We start from the raw sequence: 17,220 nt of genomic DNA on the forward strand, positions 1-17,220 counted from the left end.
TTATCAGGAAATTATGCATATTCAAAATTCATACTCTCTTTTTAGTTGTCATGTACTTCATTTCACAAATTTATTAGCTGTAGTTTCTTAGTTTTTGGTTTTCTCTCCCTTTATATAATTTCACATTTTTTCCTCAGTTCAGTTCTTTGATCTGTGGCCCATCCCTGCTTTCCTGTCCTCAAAAATTAAATTCCCAGCTTCATGACTGAAGCATGACTATGCTTTTCATTAGTGCAAGACTTTTCTTTTTAACTTTGCTTTTGTTGCAGATTCATGAAATGCCTTTTGAAACTTTTCAAGATAACACACACTTGAAGAACAGATTAAAAGCAGAGGAAAATGAGCAGTAATGAGCTCATTTCCAGAGAAAAGCTCTCATTAGCATGAGGTCTTTGATTTCTCAAGAAAACTCAGACTGGTCTTGAGTGCAGTTCCTCCCCTTGCATTCAGGAAATGTCCTCTTGCTGGGGAGGGGGATGGGAGATGGGGAGGAAGAGACTAGTAAGTACCTTTTAGAATATCACTTCATCACTGAAAACCCAATTTAGAGGTGAATTAGGGGAAACAGTTGTACTAATGCTTCCGGTTTTCTTTTTTCCTTCCTGTTTCCAGAATTTTTTTGAAAGAATGGTGTAGCAGAGGGTTTCATCAACATTCAGAGAAGGACAAAGAAGAGCTCAGTTTCTATTCTGTTGCTGGAAAAGTCATGAGCTCTCAAAAAATTTCATTAGTGTGTTACTTAAGATCAGTCAAGGGTCTAGTGGCTTTGTTCCTTAACTTGGATACAAGTGTAGCGCCTGCCTGATATAGGTGGATTTTGGGTGGCTCCTGTTTTTCATTTAGATGAGAAATTATATCTTGGATTTAAAAACCTTTCCAGTGACAGCTGTTTCAAGACATACATTTGTATTATTTGAAAATAAAGAAGTAAGATAAACCAAATAATATGATGAAATATTTTTCAACTACAGCTCCCTTGTGGTGAAAGAGTCCAACCAGTTTGCCTAGACTATTCAGTTGCCTTGCAATATGTATCTGAAGACACATATAATCCACAGTCATAACATTTTTATGACAGAAAACTATTGAATCTTATTTCCCACTCCTTTACATTGGTGAAATCCAGGAATTACCCCAGTTTAGGGGAAAGAACGTGACTGAACTATCTCTAATTAAATTTCAATTTTCATAAAATAATCATGTATCTTACAAACAATAGCAACGTGAATTTTTTCCCTACAAGTAAATGAATAGTAATAATATTCTAGAAACTGAATATCAACCAAATAATTTCAACTATGTGTAAAGTTCACTGACTTCAATGAAACTTTAATCAAGTTCTAATACAGGATAATGATTCCTGGCATTGTGAACAAATATGGATCATAGTACAAACTCATAAAATGTCAAGAAGGTTAGTGTCAAGCATATGAAAAAAGCCACCATATGTTGTCCTGATTTTTTAAAAGTGTTAAGTTTTCTTTTATAATTCTTTTGAAAGTTTCAAAGTTCTCATAAAACTTCTTTAGCCTTCTGATAACATTTACATATTTCTACTGGAGTTCTCACGCACTGTTCATGTAAATAATGATTGTTTTGCATTCTTCTTTGTGGGAGAGAATTGGACTGTTGGTTTGACCAGTGTGGTTGGAGAGGTGGCAATTCCATCCTTCAATCCATGGTCACCTTTGGAATTCTATAAATATCAGATGTTCGAATAAAACTGGCCCTTTTTCTCTTTTGAACTTACCAAGTTTCTGTGTAGTCATTTCGTGTCCAATAGCGACATCCATATATTCCTCTCAGCTTGCTTGCATGATCACTGTTAGGTCGCTCAAATTATTGCAAAGTTAGTGATTCACTCTTAAAACAGCCACCTAAAACTGCTGAAAAATAAATTAGATCATAATAAAAATAGTGTTGACAAATGCACCCTTTCATCTAACGCATCTAGTAGCATATCCAAAATATGCACTAATTTGCACTTTTGTGGTCTATTATCTGAAATAAATATTGAATCTACCCTAACACTTTTTCTTGTGTTATCCAAACTCAGTGTCCCAAGAGGCAGAGTACAAGTTGATTACCTCGCTCTTATTGTTGTTTATTATCATAAAATTTACTGTTTGTTGATTCCTATGTTTTTTTTATAAATAATTATGGATGTATAATAGATGACAAATAGAAATGTGCCAGTTTTATTTTCTGAGAATGGAAGTAGCAGACATCTACAAAAATATCTGTATTAGTCACCACAAAGTCTTATTTTACAAAACCCAGTTATTTTTTATTAAAGTTGCTGTCAGGATTTAGCCATGCAACTGAATTTTGAAAAATTAATAAAATAGAAAATTGCTGGAAAGCTCAGTAAGCTAGCAGAAGAAAAAGTGACCTTTGATGCTGGAAATCTTTGGAGATTTATCCAGTTCTGCATAGATATATTATGCAGTGTTTTACTCCAGATATTATAATTCTAAGTGTGTGGTGGATGTATATATTCATATAAATCTTTTATATATCATTGGAAAACTGCTGAAGTGAAACCCACTGATGAGCAAGACCAAACTTAATTTTCCAACACAAGAATGAATTACAAAAGTTTAGTGTTTTATGAAATATATTGAATATTTTTCTATCATTTTATCAGTCTCCAAGAGACAGCTTACTTGAGAAAAAGAATCTACAGGATTTTGCCCCAGCCACAACACCTTCAAAACCAAAAAGAATAGGATTTTACTATATATCACATGAAATACACACTTCATTCACTTGGAAATTACTTCTTTTTATCTTCATTCCCACTCAAAGTAAAATGAAACATCTTCTACAGAACACAAAACTGAAGTAACATCATCTGTTAGTCACTCAAGGTCAGTGTTATTTTCTATACCAGTTTATTTCAGCTTCCAATTGCTTAGTCAAGAAGCAGAGATAGAGAGACATCCTTTTATTTCTCCCCTGCCCTGATTTTGGAGGACAAGGTGACTAGGAAAATCTCCAGCTATATCACAAGGGATATCTACATAGTTGTGTATTGTCTAAAATCACAATATTGTAGGAATTTTGCATTTCTATGCAAATTTTTTGGTAAGGGGTATTTTTACATTGTTATGATGGCACATGTATTTAAACAGCTTGCAGAATATGCTTTCAATTTCAACATATCATATAAATAGGGATTGCAGATTAATAACTGACAGTGACAGCACAGCAATCAAGTTATGTTTTATGAAATGTTAAGATAAAAAAGAGTATTGCTACAGTTCCCTTAAAATACAGGTGAGTCCTTCAAACATCCTACCTTGCTCATTCCAAGCCATAGAAAGCAGAGTTGAATGCTTCTGATTTAGTCAACCCCTTTTTGGCTTTCAATAGTCACCTGGAATTTAGAAAACAGAGCAAGTATGAATGGAAAATTAGGACAACAAAATACTCTTAGGAAGAAAGAAGCGTTACAAAGATTTGTTCACTTAGAAATGTTCAGGTGACTTATTTTTGGAAAATATAGTAAATCATAGAGCTGTTCTATCATCATAACAACTAGCACTTCAATTTTTTTCCTTATGATTTTTAAAGTGTATATGATCCTGTTGAAGGACAACTTGAACACTCACTAATGAAGTGGCTGGAACAAAACTAATGGCAGTGCATCTTACAGTAACCAGGAGTCCTGACCTAATCTTTAATTTTTTTACACAAAATGAACCTGATCTTCAGTTGCCTTCCATGAATGATTCATACATTCTGCATTTCTTTCTATGGCAGGAAATGTATTTCTCTGAAAGTATTCTAACACGTAAAAATCAGTGAATTCAATTACACAGTAATCAGGACCTTTCAAAACTGCACTCAAAACTTCCCCTAAGTAGCCCATTAGGCCAATCTGTCCATGTCAGAACAAGGTCAATGAAGTCAGTATCTTGTGCCCGCTATTACCTGACTGATGCTTCAGGTTAAAAATAAAATCCGTTTTACTAAAGCTCTAACACTGAGGAGTAACCAGACTCAGGTCATGGAAACTGTTAGTTTGCTGACCACCTTCACTATGCATTTATAGTTTACCATATCCCAGAGTCTTTGGTACTGACCATATTGTAAGCTTCATTTGTTATACTCTGAGTGCTCTCTTCCTGTCCATCTTTTCTCTCATCTCTGCTGTTTCTCCTGGTTTAATCAAATTTCCCATGCCTGCATATAGCCTGTTATATTGACATGGCTTATGCTAAGCTCATTCAACTGTTTTTTCCCTTAAAACTGATACACAAGAAAACTGTTGAACCTTTAGCTTGCTTGTAACTTCAGGGGGTTTATTATGAAAGATTCTAAAAAGATAAATAATTATCTAGCAAAATTGGTTTTGTTTTTTTTTAAGGTACAATCTCTTTAATTGCTGGCTACCTTTCTCCTAATTTTTGCTGATGCTTATTCCAACTCTGAAGGAAGCTGTAGAAGACTCTGTTAAAACTCCCATATAAGCATGGCAATCAATTTCACTCAAAATGTATAGATCATATTTACTTGTAGAGATACTTTGAGAAGTTGGCTGTCAGCATTACAATGCACAATGGCCCCATTCACTACCCAGACTAATTTTATAATGCTGCCTGTGTGCTTCCTTTGAAGCCAGTGAATTGAGGAACAGAAAAAAAAAGAGAGCAGGTAGGCAATTATGCTATAAAAAAACCTTATTATTTTGCCTTCCTCTAAGTCTGGGTACTTTCTAGGAATGTAAAAAAAAAAATATGGTGGAAATATAAAGGAAGTACCATTGGTAAAGAGCGTTCCACTCAGATTCAGTTGAGCCTCTTTCCACATAATTTTCTTGGGCGTTGGATTCCCCATCAGTTGACGTGTGAGCCTTGAGAGGCTCCTAACCAAAGTGGTGGCAGCAGAATTTAGGCACCTAGTTATAGAATTAGAGAATGGTTTGGGTTGGAAGATCATCCAGTTCCCACCTCACTGGCATGGACAGGAACATCTTTCACTAGACAAAGTTACCCAGAACTCCCTCCAACCTGGCCTGGAACACTTCCATGGATGGGGCATCTACCGCTTCTCTGGGCAACCTGGTCCAGGGCTTCACCACCCTCACAGTACAAAAGTTGCTTTCTAGTGTCTACCCTAACCTATTTTTTTTTCAATTTGAAACCTTTGTCCTGTCAATATCTACTCTTGTCTGTCCCTATCTCTGTTGTAGACTCCTGTCAGGTACAGTTATCTGAAATTTGGTACCTAAATATTTTTATATAAATATTTATAAATAAATACCTAAATATGAGTGGGCAAATTTTGAAGATTTTACCATGTACATATCAGCCAAGAATTTAATTCCTGCTTCATTTTGAGATATAAACACATATAAACAAGATTCACCGCTGCCATTTACTTCAATAGCACAAAACATGCATTGAAGTTTAATCAGAAAGATTATTTGAGTGAAACTCCAGACAACAGTGAAAAAGCTCCCAACATATTTCAATGGGGGAAAAGGATGGGTTTTTTTCCCCTCAATTTGTGTATTCATTTTAAGTGTAAAACAATCAGGAAAAAAAAAATCTATAGCACCAGATCTCAGCAGACCTTTTCTTCCTAATTCCACATAACAGCTCCTTCATCAGCCTTGCAGCTGTGGGAGGTTTCTTTTTTCTCTAAGGAAGGGAACATCCCATTTGCAGGGAAAAATAAATCCCAAGCACCCTATTTTGATGTCAAACCCAGAAACATTCTGCTGAATTCTTCTACCAGATCTTATGCCAGATTTTTTTTTTCTCCAGGTTTTAAACATCAGACTGCAATCTTTTCTATTACCAGCAGAGAGCAATGCAATTAAACTGTTGTATAAGAGGCTTTACAAGGCAATTGTGCAAGCTCCTCCAGAATGTCCCAGGTTTTGTTTTCGCTTTGGCCTTGGCTCCCCATACTAAATGTTTTCATTTTAAAACTTCTATTGATCTTGTAAAGGTTCACTCTGCCTATTTCTGTTTTACTGCCCAAAATGCATGGGTACATTCTTAATTTCTGAAAATCTCTCTCTGGAAAATCAAGCCAAAACCCTCTTTGCTACCATACTTTTCTTGGTCTCAGTCACCCATTTGAACATAAATGTGGTTTTGGTATGCCTCACACCCATAAAAAATCTACACATCAATAAACAGTTTTAAAAAGAGTCTCAGAGGTACCTCTTGAAATTATTTAATGGGCAAATTGCAAGGAAAGTACATGATAAATGTAATTTAGTTCTTTCTGTGGCTTTGCTATTCCCTCACATTCATCTGTGCCACAGACAATTGCATACATATGAAATGAAACCTTACTTTCAAGGTGTAACTGCAGGGAAACCTGCTCTGAGAACACACAGTAAAACGTTATTTTACAGTATGCACGTTTATGGGTCACGAGAGCCCATGCAAAGTTTGTAAAGATTATCCCAACAATAAGGCTCTGTGGTTTTATTTGCTGAAGTCTAGATATATTCAGACACCTAGGAGTTTTTTAGAAAGATAATCAAGGCTCAGAAGAACAGAACAGCCATCTGTCAAATTTCATAAAATCGCACAATACTACAAAATGTATTAGGGTTTAATAATTCATGAAGGAGTAATATCCCCTACTGAGATTATAAGCAGTCAGGACAACACCAAAAACAACTGGTAAATCTGTCAGTGGGAGTTCCCTTTCCTTGACTGTAAGGAGAAAAAAGTATGAAACAGCTGGAAAATAAATTCAAAGCATGATCAGCACAGAATAAAAGACTCCATAAGCTGACTGGAAATCAGTAGCTTTATCTATTTCTCATCTAATTTTCAACAAGATTCACATGTGTATGGGAACAGTAAATGCAAAGTGATAATTCATTTCTCTGTACCTATACGTAGATTCCACAAAGGCAAAAAGAGTAGTCTTATGACAAAAGTACTTCCTTGCATTTCTAAAAAAAAAAGTTTTTATGGCAAAGGATTTGGTGTCTTCAGTTCACTGTGTAAGAAACAGTAACAGTATTTCCTATACACCTGTATATTTGTTGATGGTTTTGTCAGGAAGATGAGATTGCAAATTCGCCATGAGTCAAATGCTTACAATAAAAGTCACCCATTGCCTGTTTATTCTGCAGAGAAACAAGTAGCTTATGCTTTATTAATATATCCATAGGTACATCTACACATATATACTCCATTCAAAGTTCAGCTGCGAGTTTTCAGTGGTATTGTAATGTGACCAATAAAGAGTAAAATGCATTAGGAAACCAGTATTATTAGAAAACAGAAAAACCTTTTGCAAAAAATGCACATTTTCTAGTAGACTACAAAAATCTGAAGGTGAGTGTTCCTACTAGTACATCAGAGGATACATGAAACCACACAGGAAACGATATTCTCTGTCTCTTTGCATTTCCAATTCATTTCCTCCTAAGACTCAGGAGAAAGGCTTATAGAGAGAAGACTGCTATCATCTGCTTCTATGTCACTCCTTTGCAGCTCACAGAATCTAGCTTCCACTTGCAAGTAGAAAATAGGTTCTTTTTTTCCACAGAGGTAGTTATTATAGAGGCAAAATATCTTCCATACCTCTTTTATCTGTCGTGTACTGCTGGCTTTTGTTCTCAAGAAGTTAGAAAGGATCAGATGACTTGGTGCATTAAAAGTTCATAGTGGGGAAAGAAAATATTTCATCTTCTTTTACTGGAGTGTGACTTACAAAAGGCAAAATTACCAAAATGCTTATCAGAATATCTCTATAATAAATGGGAATAATGGTGCCTGAGAGTTAAAAAGCTTTTGTCATTTGAGAAACACTGAAGCACAGGAGGGAATGGTGAAGTTTTTATTCTTGAAGACTATTTAAAGGTGTAAAAAGTTTCAGTAAATAACTGAGAAAAAAAACCCCAACATTGATTTAAATCATCCTTTGTGTGGACAAGAAGTTGAACTTGTTCTATAAAGGTCCAATAATATCTCTCAAATTTCCATAGATCTGTGTCATCTGGCTGTATTCTTCTTTTATAAGATGCTAATTGAATGAAAAGTTTTTGGTTTACTCCTATTGCTGGGATAATAACAGTTTAATTCTTTCATACAGAATGATACTCTAATATGTGCGGGACCTGAGACAACAGTTTAGCCCAAGTCAGGGCTGTTAATAAACCTTTTAGAAAAGCAGTAATAGTTCAGACTTTAGATACAGCTGTGTGCAGTTGACAGAGCCTCACATTTTAAAGTGTCTTTCCTTTAGGAAATAACACCAATTATTTTTTAGACAAAATACTTTAGATTTCAGTTGAGTTGACCCTTTGGTTTCTTATATTAAGTCTGTGATATCAGATGCAGTAAAAACTAGCGCTAGATTTGGTTGTGCATACACAGACTTCACATAGAGATGATTAATGACTTCTGTTTATGTGGCACTGCCAAAACTCCACTTTTCTGTGAAGTGCAGCAGAAAAAAAAATGATATATTGCAAGGAGTTCAGACTTCAGAGAATGCCATCTAAATTAATTAACACTTTGGAGGGACTGATTCATCAAAAAAAAAAAAAAAACTGAAATAATTAAATGTGTACAGCTGTGCTTCAACAAGAACTACTACATGAGAATAAATGAACAATCAAACATAAACATTTTAACATCTATAAAGTGATCCCAATCAAAAAGTCAATGTTTGCATATCTTGACCACGTCATGGCATCATAGGTTGTGACATTTTATTATAGGGGGACCTAACTGCAGCCCAAATGGCAGAACTATGCAGAAATGAACTGAGAAAACATCATCTTAGCATTAAAGATACGATAGAATAGTTCTGTCTGGTAGCAACTTGGAGCTGTTCAGCGTGAACAGTCACACAGCACCTGCCCATGCTTGCAAAAAGCAGTGGCTCCAGCTGAATTCCAGAACCATTAAGAAAAAAACTCCCTGCCTCCCCAGAAAGCAGCAGGGTGTATGATTTAAAAAGCCATCCAATTGCAACATTTTAAAAAACACTTTGTATAACAAGGTAGAAAATTCACTAGCAATTCAACATGGACAAGGTCAAAAGCAAAAATATCTCTCAAGCTGGATGCTAAAAAAGCACCCAAAGCCCCAGTGCTGAAAGAGCTAGTTAAAGGTTGAAAAACTTTCTTCAGGTATGAAACACTGCTCAGGACTCAGAAATATGAAAGATAATTAAAATATTTTTGCAATTATATTAAGTGATTTGCTTTTTTACTGAAATAAATTTTCATGTATTCATGCCATGGTTTACTTTAATTAGTCTTAAAATGCACCTTTTTTTACATGGAACCAATATGATAACTTATATCTGATAAAATTATCAAGAACAATGGTAAGAGCCAAATACACACCCAAACATGCCCTTTTGGTACCATGGGAAACCATCCATCAACATTCAAGACAATTGAGTGTTTATCTGATTTGCTGTTTCATTGCATATTTTTTTCCCCCTTGTTCAGACACAAAATGTTTTTTACCCATGTTCATTTAAGTGATCCAGAAAATATCATTCTGTTTTATGCTCCCAAAATGGCCTAGGCAACTAGTGGTTTTGTTTCAGCAAACCATTTAATTTAGAGCAGTAGATTTTGTATAGGTTCTGGTTGAATTCATGATTGCATTTGATGTCCATATATTTTAATTTTAAGGGAGAACAAGTTGATTGGTTTTGCATGTTTTAACTAATTAATGTAACTTGCTAAAGGTTTATGGTTTGCAGCCTTTTGCATAAAAGAAGTTTGTTTCTTTGATGAAAGATCTACTCTCTGTATTATAAAGACACATAGAAACATGAATACTACTATAGTTTCAAAAAGAAACTTGGATAATATTTGGAATGTTAGAGTTGCAAGGTTTGGCTGTCTAGTTACAGAGGTATGTGGTAGCATTAAAATACTTATTTGGGAATGTTTTATGAACTTATTTTAAAGCATAAATTATGTACCCCCAGTTGTCTAAAGCAGTATGAAGATATTCAGGTGTCCAGCTAGAGAGATCTTTGCTCCAATACATCCCTCATTGCATTGCTCATAATTGTTAAAGAATTATTTAGACAGACAATAAACTCTGTTCCATATATGCACACACACATATATAGAATGTCACCTGCTGACAGCAAGAGTTTGAACTAAACAAACATAAAAATCAGTAGCTTTTACTCATTTGCCCAAGTGTTCTCTGAAATGGCTGATAAGAGGCACGTTTTAAAACAGCATTCAACCCCTCTCCCCTAAAATAATAAAGCTTTGTTTCCCTCTCGAATTATTTTGATGTTTATAGAAAGCAGTCTATGCTATGAATTTCCCTTCTGCATCAATTATGCACTGGAATTAAACAATCTACTGGAGGGAAAGAAAAGAACACACTTCAGAGTATTCTCCCACCATCTGGTCTTTCATAGAGATGCTGTCAAATCACCTTCACTGAAGTACTGAGATGTACAGCAAACGTGTCATTTTTTTTAACCTTTGCCTGAGATTAGAATGAGGAAATCACAGAGGGTTCATCACTAGATAACTCATCTCGCAAGACTTCTCTGAGTGCATGGGTTTTTCTCCTTTCCCACTGCTGAAGAATAGCATATTTGTTGAGATCATTGTCCTTGTGACAATTATGTGACTGAAACTTGTAATATAATTTAAATAATAACAGTACTGCTTTGGCTGTGATTCTTTTAAGCATCCAGAATATGGAGAACTGGGTCAGGACAGGCGAAGTAAAAATTGCTTTTAGAGATTAAGATTACAGAATGTTATTCTTTTGATGTGTTTCAAAATGGACAGTTAATAAAATGTCTCATAAAGGCCAGAAAAAGATTGGGAAGACAGGAAATTTGACGAAGAACAACTGCTGTCAGTATAAAATCATGCAGAATGTCTAAGACAAGGCAATATTATACAAAACACTCTGAGACTATGTCCTGTTGTAAACAGAAAAATCAAATAAAATGTAGAACAAACAAGTACAAGACAAGGAACACCTACAGAATACTTTCAACTGTTTCAACGCATTAAATTAGATTAAACAATTGCCTACAGCACATGGAACAAAGTAATACTTAGCATTCCATGAGTGTTAGCATACCAAGTAACAATGGGATTCCATTAAACAAATTCATATTTCAGTTATAATTATGTAAATCTGGGGTGAACTTCATAAATCAAATAACCCAAATTATTGTGATTATATTTGATTGAGTCTTAACTGACCATAAGTATACAATCAGCAGTGATAGCTACTTCAAGATATCTGCCAACATACAACAAGAGTTATAACATAAAATAAAGGGATTGAAATGTTACTGAGAAGAGATTAGGGAAGGACACAAATGTACCATGGGCCAAATCCATCAGTTACTATAATGAAAAAGATAACTTTACAGGACATTAGCTTATTTTTGGGTTTAGCTGTTGTTTTTGGAACTGCAGTAACATGGTCATTGCCACCATTGTTTAGAAGGCTTGTTGGCAATGCATCAGCTTTGACAATTAAATCGACAGGGGACAGGCAGGAGAGGAGTTCAAGGAAATTTCCCTACCCCAAAAATTGCTTTCTTACCTTCCCACTCACTTCTAACAGTCAAATATGTCATTCTGCCTTATTCAGTGATTCTCTTTTGATTGCCAGTTGTCTTCTCTTCTAGGTAAGAAAACCCATAAGTGGATTCCAGACCATCACATTCCAGTGACTCACTCATCATTTCACAGCCTGCATTGGCATTACAGTTCAATTCTTATTTCTGTGACAGAACCTGTAACAAGAATAGGAATGGTAAACCAGGAAACTGTTATGATGGTGATCGTAATGAAGAAGAAAAAAAAAAACAAAAAAGGCAATTTTCCCCTATTCTTGTACTCCAAAAATTACACTTGTGCTCCTGCGATGAAATCAGTGATGCTAGTAAGAAGCAGAAATGTCTCAGAATAATAATTTAAGAAAATATCAGACTTATCTTAAACATAGACACATATGCAACCAAACTGATTTTTAATTAATATTTTATATCAGAACTCATCAGTAGAGTCAAAGTCTTAGTAATGTTAAACTTTCTCCAACAAAAATTCAAAGCACAGCATCATCTGTGAAACTGTTGCAATGGAGCAGAAACAGGTTGGTTACTTTTTCCCCAGTGCAATTTTCTACCTCAGTGAGGAAGCACACATTAAAAGCTGGTTCATAGTATTCCAATATCCTTTGTAATATTTTAAGTCCTTTTAAAGCTGGTGTGATGCTTCTTATGTCTTTTTTCCCAATGTTAACAGAAATTATTTTCAGCCTAAAAATAAATTGGATATTATCTCCAGCCTGTGGCTTTTCACTTGAAGTAGTGGACTAAGACAACATACTAACAAAAAATCAACTTGTAAGAGAATCAAAGAAGGATGTGTGGTAAACAACTTTGTTACAAGCTGGACCATCTCATGTAGCACAGAGTTTTCCCTCAGTTAATGAGCAATAAACCATTTTCACTCAACACCTCTGATCTCGTTGGTAGTTCTTTCTCGCTTTTTCAGTTCCTAGAACTTCATACACTGCAGTTCCTCCCCTGAAACAAAGCAGTGAATCAAATCAAGCATGACTGGATAAGTGTTTTCAAAATTTAAGAAACAGATCATGAACATTTGAATTACTAGCAAAGCAGCTTCATTCATTTATCGTCAAAAGTTAGAAACATCCATTCTCAGTCAGGTAATTAGCAACATGAGAGTCAGAGAGTTGTCAGCTGCACTTTAAAAATGCAACTACCCCTTTAGGCATCTACAGTAGGTTGTGAGTCTCACGAAATGTGGGATGTACATAAAAACAAAACATTAAATTCAATTACCACCTTTTAATTATTTACCATAGACAGGATTTTTAGTCTTCTCTTGATGGATTCCTAAAAAAGATTCAAAACAGCAGCATTCATCAGAGAATCCAGCTATGAAACTTGGAGAAGTTCATGGTGCATCGTTCATGTTTTCCAGCTCTGTGTTCTGAAGATGGCTTCAGCATTGATTTGTGCATGTAACTCTAATTTATGCCTGAATTTTGCTGGGTTTCCTGAATTAAAAGCTTTTCTCCCTAGGAGCTTCATCAAATACATACTTTGGAACCCATCTCTATGACCCCACAGAAACAGTTAGTATAACATCTAAAAAGGAGTTTGAGCTGCTGTCTCCCCACCTATATAGTTTTGCCAATGATGTCTCAGATGATGGATATAATTATAGCCTGAAATCTAGATATATCAGACCCCATGTCTGCAGAAGGCATTGCATTTCTACCAAAGATCTAAGGCAGAGACTCTGTAAGTAGAGCCTATACAGAATTACTAAAATAAGTGGAAATCTGGGAATAAATTTGGATAGTTTTCATGTGGTGCCATAGGATTAGTTACAAACACTGTTGAAAAACTACCTAATAAAATAAGATATAGTTATAAAAAATATATATATATCTGGGTTTTACAAAAATACTATCTTTCCAAATTAAAATATTTGACTCTTCAGAATCACAAGTTGGAAGAATGTTATTTTTCTGTTAATATTAAAATCACCCATCTGATATCTCTTAAAGCGTGCAAAACTGTTATAGTAAGTACTTGCACATTTCATTTTTTCAGTTTCAATGCGTAATACTTCTGGCCAAAACAGACGGGAAAAAAATACAGTGGCTTTTAAAACATCCACTCTGAAAAGTACTTAAATGTTTTTTTTTATTCTGTCACCTCCCCACATTGCTCTGAGCAATTTATTTTGAAAATGGCATCTATAAGTGCGAGAAAAAAACCAACAGATTCAGCTGGCCTTATTTTGGAAATTACAACAATTCAGCAGCAGGGAAACTTTGAAACTTTTAAAATTTAAGATGGATGATCACATTTTTACCCTCTTGTCTCTATTTTCCCTTCTTCAGGTATATTCACCAGAGCTTTTGTGAAAGTCTGGGCAGAGAGTATGTAATGTTTCATTCCAGTATCTACCATAAAAATGAACATTTTTTATTTTATCATATATTATGATCTCTTGTGTGTACACAAAATTCTTTTAGAATATATTTTACCTCTTCTGAAGTTACATGTTACCTCTCTTAACCTTAGAAAAGCTATATGCTATGTATCTCAAATAAGAGTATATGACTTTGGAAGCACTGTAACTAGAAAATTAGTGTTTTTAAACCCAGAGGCACTATATATAATTACTGTTCTCTACATGTTTGAAATTTTATTAATATTTTGGTTTAAAGTGAATAAATGCATGGGGTTTACCATTTCAAAGCTATATGAAAGTATCTTAATTTTTGAATAATTAGTTACTTTATCAAGACATGTCAAAACTTTCTAGGGTAAATATGTTTAGTGCAGATGTATGATAAAAACAATGGTGTCCCTTAAATATTTCAGTAAACATGGAAACTGAAGGAAAGCTATTTGAAATGATGTATACTTTACATGGAAGAGAAGGAATATTTTTCAGTTCCTGCTTACACAGAAATAATATTTCCACTATATAATGCTAGTGAAGTTAGTAAGTGGCTTATTACATCTGGATTTTGTTTTTTGCTATATTTTTCATTAGACTGTGACTTTCATAGGTTTATAGAAAAAAACTAGCCTTGCAGACACTATCCTGAAACCCAGACTGTATTACAACTAGAGACAAGAAAAAAACAAAATTTATGTCAGGAAGTAGATTTTCCACTCTTCTGTATATGAAGCTATTTGATTTTAATGACTTTCATTAAGAAGACAAAATTTCATTGAATGGAACAAGGAACAAACTGACAAAGACATATTACCAGAAAACTTCTGTATATTCACAAATGCTATTTCACACTAGACTGCCAATTTTGTGCTCTGCAATTATTTAAATTAAAAAAAAAAAAAAAGATAAAAACTGTTTTGGTGAATGGGCTTAAATAGTAAGGAGCAGGAAATTGATCTCCATAAGGTTTTATGTATTCCTTTTAGACATGTAGAGGACATGTGGTATCTAGCCACACCTAAAGACAGGCTAAACAAAGAGGACAAAATAGGATAATCAATTTATAATCACTACAGCTTCTTTCCACAACAAGATTCACTAAACTAAAGTGTATTATTTATTCCATTTTTGTAGCTTTGGGGTCAGTACTTTCTGATTTTATTACAAGCTGTTTAGAGAGATAAATGATACACCATGAAAAAAATGAAACTGTCAGAACCTGTTGTTTTAAGGATTTTTTGACTAATATCAGGTATCAAGATTGCAAATACTGCTCCTCTAATGGAATATTTTTCAATACACTACACAATCAAATAAACACAGGCTTTGTTTCTTTTTCTCTCAAGAGAGTTAGAAAATTGAGACAACAGAAATTTAAATCAGATGTCTTTTAAGTTTACTCCTGCATTTTAATATTCATCTCAGTGCATCCTAATGTCAACACAAGGGGGAAATTCTTACCTACCACACCACCTACACCATCTTAATGTAGGTCTCCCTTTCCCAGGCTTTATGCACCTCAGCCTTTTACATTCACATCATGGGTGACTCAACATATTATCCAGTTTACTGCTCCACTCAGCATGATCACTAGAGCTCTTCTCCTCATTTCTCTGCACTTCATCTGAACTAGAATAATGAATGACAGCTGTTTTTCTCATAGATGTTGCAAGCTTATCTTAATAGAGTTTAACATGCCAACAAGATTTTAGAAAATAAGTGTTGTGATACAGAGATAAAACAATCCTAGAGAAAAAAAACAGAACTTGACAGACTGTTGGTTAAAGATACTTTTCTACAAATATAGCCCAAATGTAAGAAACACCCTGTATAAAAATTATCTGTGTACTAATGAAAAAAAAAAGTTTTATTAAAAATATATATTTATAAAATCTTGTCTTATGTTGAGACACTCAGAAGATCTCTTCTAGTGTCCTTTCACCTGTCTGAAGAACAGCTCAGGGAAAATTAGAGGATGGTGGAATAAAAGTTTATTAGTTAATGAACCTAATTTCCAAAACTGAGTATTATATCCCCTTTGCAAATAATTTAGAGCATGATTTAAGATTTTTTTCAAGGCAAAGCATGAAAGAGAACAATTGCATAAAGTCATTCAAATTGTGTTTAATCTTATTTTCATTTGGGAACACAAATAGAACAAGTTCTCTTTCATAAACGGCTCCAGGGCAAACCAGTGGGATTTTTAGAAAATCATGTAGAGGAAGAAGATTTTATGTGTTGCTCTTTTAACTTCTGAGTAAGAATACCACTACAATATTTATTTTGTAAAAAGAGATGTACTAGGATGGTCTTTAGATTAGCCTTTTGACACCCAATCATACTAAGAAAGAAAAATCTACATATTTTTCATTTATTATCAGCATCATTTCAATTGTTTTTTACATGCTTCTTTTGGTTAGAGAGAGAAACATCCTGTGAGTTTATAAGTTTTAGAAAGAACCAGACAATATCCTCAGGTGGTTCTAAAGAATACATAGCAGCTCAATCAACAGTATTTTTCTCCTAACATGCTAAATAAATATAAAAATGTATCCAAATAGACAGAGACATACAAGCTTACTTTTGAGAATGAAGGTTTTACTTGACAAGGGAAAAAAAGAAAATTTCCAAGTACTTACCAATTTGACTTCTCTCTGAAACATATTGGTTTACTAGAAATTTTACCCAGAAGGTGTTTTTAATGAGCTACTCAGAAGATTCTTGTGCAAGAGGGGTTTAATACAAAGGCAGTAAGACTGAATTTACTGAAATATTTTTTGCATTATTTATGTTTCCTTTTGGTTAGAAATAAAGTGGGCTAAACTTACCTAAAATTCAACTTTACTCAAAATCTGGGTTTCAACTGTGTGTAAGTCTGTTGTTCCACTATCTGTTCAGAAATGGTTCTCCCACTCCAGAGTTAAACACTGTGAGAGAGCACATAAAATATATTTTTTTTTAAAAAAATAGTAGTGGAATCAAGACAAGGAGACAAACTGCACTAGGAAAATCAACCCAAAAGAGACATTTCTGGCTCCCAGGATGTTGTTGAGCTGATTCTCAAAGAAAACACTTTTTTAATATTAATATAGATGCAGAAATGGGGAATAAAAGCAGTAAGTAAAAGGGTATGATCTTTATTTTTCTCTGTACAGGTTGCTAGAGAGAAAGAGTAAAAACATATCTATTGACCGATACAGAAGCTTTCTATTTTATCCTGCTCTTTTGCCAAAAAATTTGAGACAGGAAAGCCATGCTAAGATAGT

The 17,220-nt window shown here is 34.3% G+C and overlaps 1 long non-coding RNA gene across 1 annotated transcript; it reads right to left on the minus strand.

Annotated features, from left to right (window-relative positions):
* Nucleotides 1-11,406: 11,406 nt before the first annotated feature.
* On the minus strand, nt 11,407-16,899 carry LOC137473403 (uncharacterized). The gene is made up of 3 exons (XR_010998770.1): nt 16,783-16,899; nt 15,416-15,583; nt 11,407-11,739 (listed from the first exon to the last, which is right to left on the minus strand). It is a non-coding gene; the product is annotated as an uncharacterized lncRNA (long non-coding RNA).
* Between the last annotated feature and the right edge of the window lie 321 nt (nt 16,900-17,220).

This window comes from Anomalospiza imberbis, chromosome 4, assembly GCF_031753505.1.
Source record: "Anomalospiza imberbis isolate Cuckoo-Finch-1a 21T00152 chromosome 4, ASM3175350v1, whole genome shotgun sequence".
Taxonomy (NCBI): Eukaryota; Metazoa; Chordata; class Aves; order Passeriformes; family Viduidae; genus Anomalospiza; species Anomalospiza imberbis.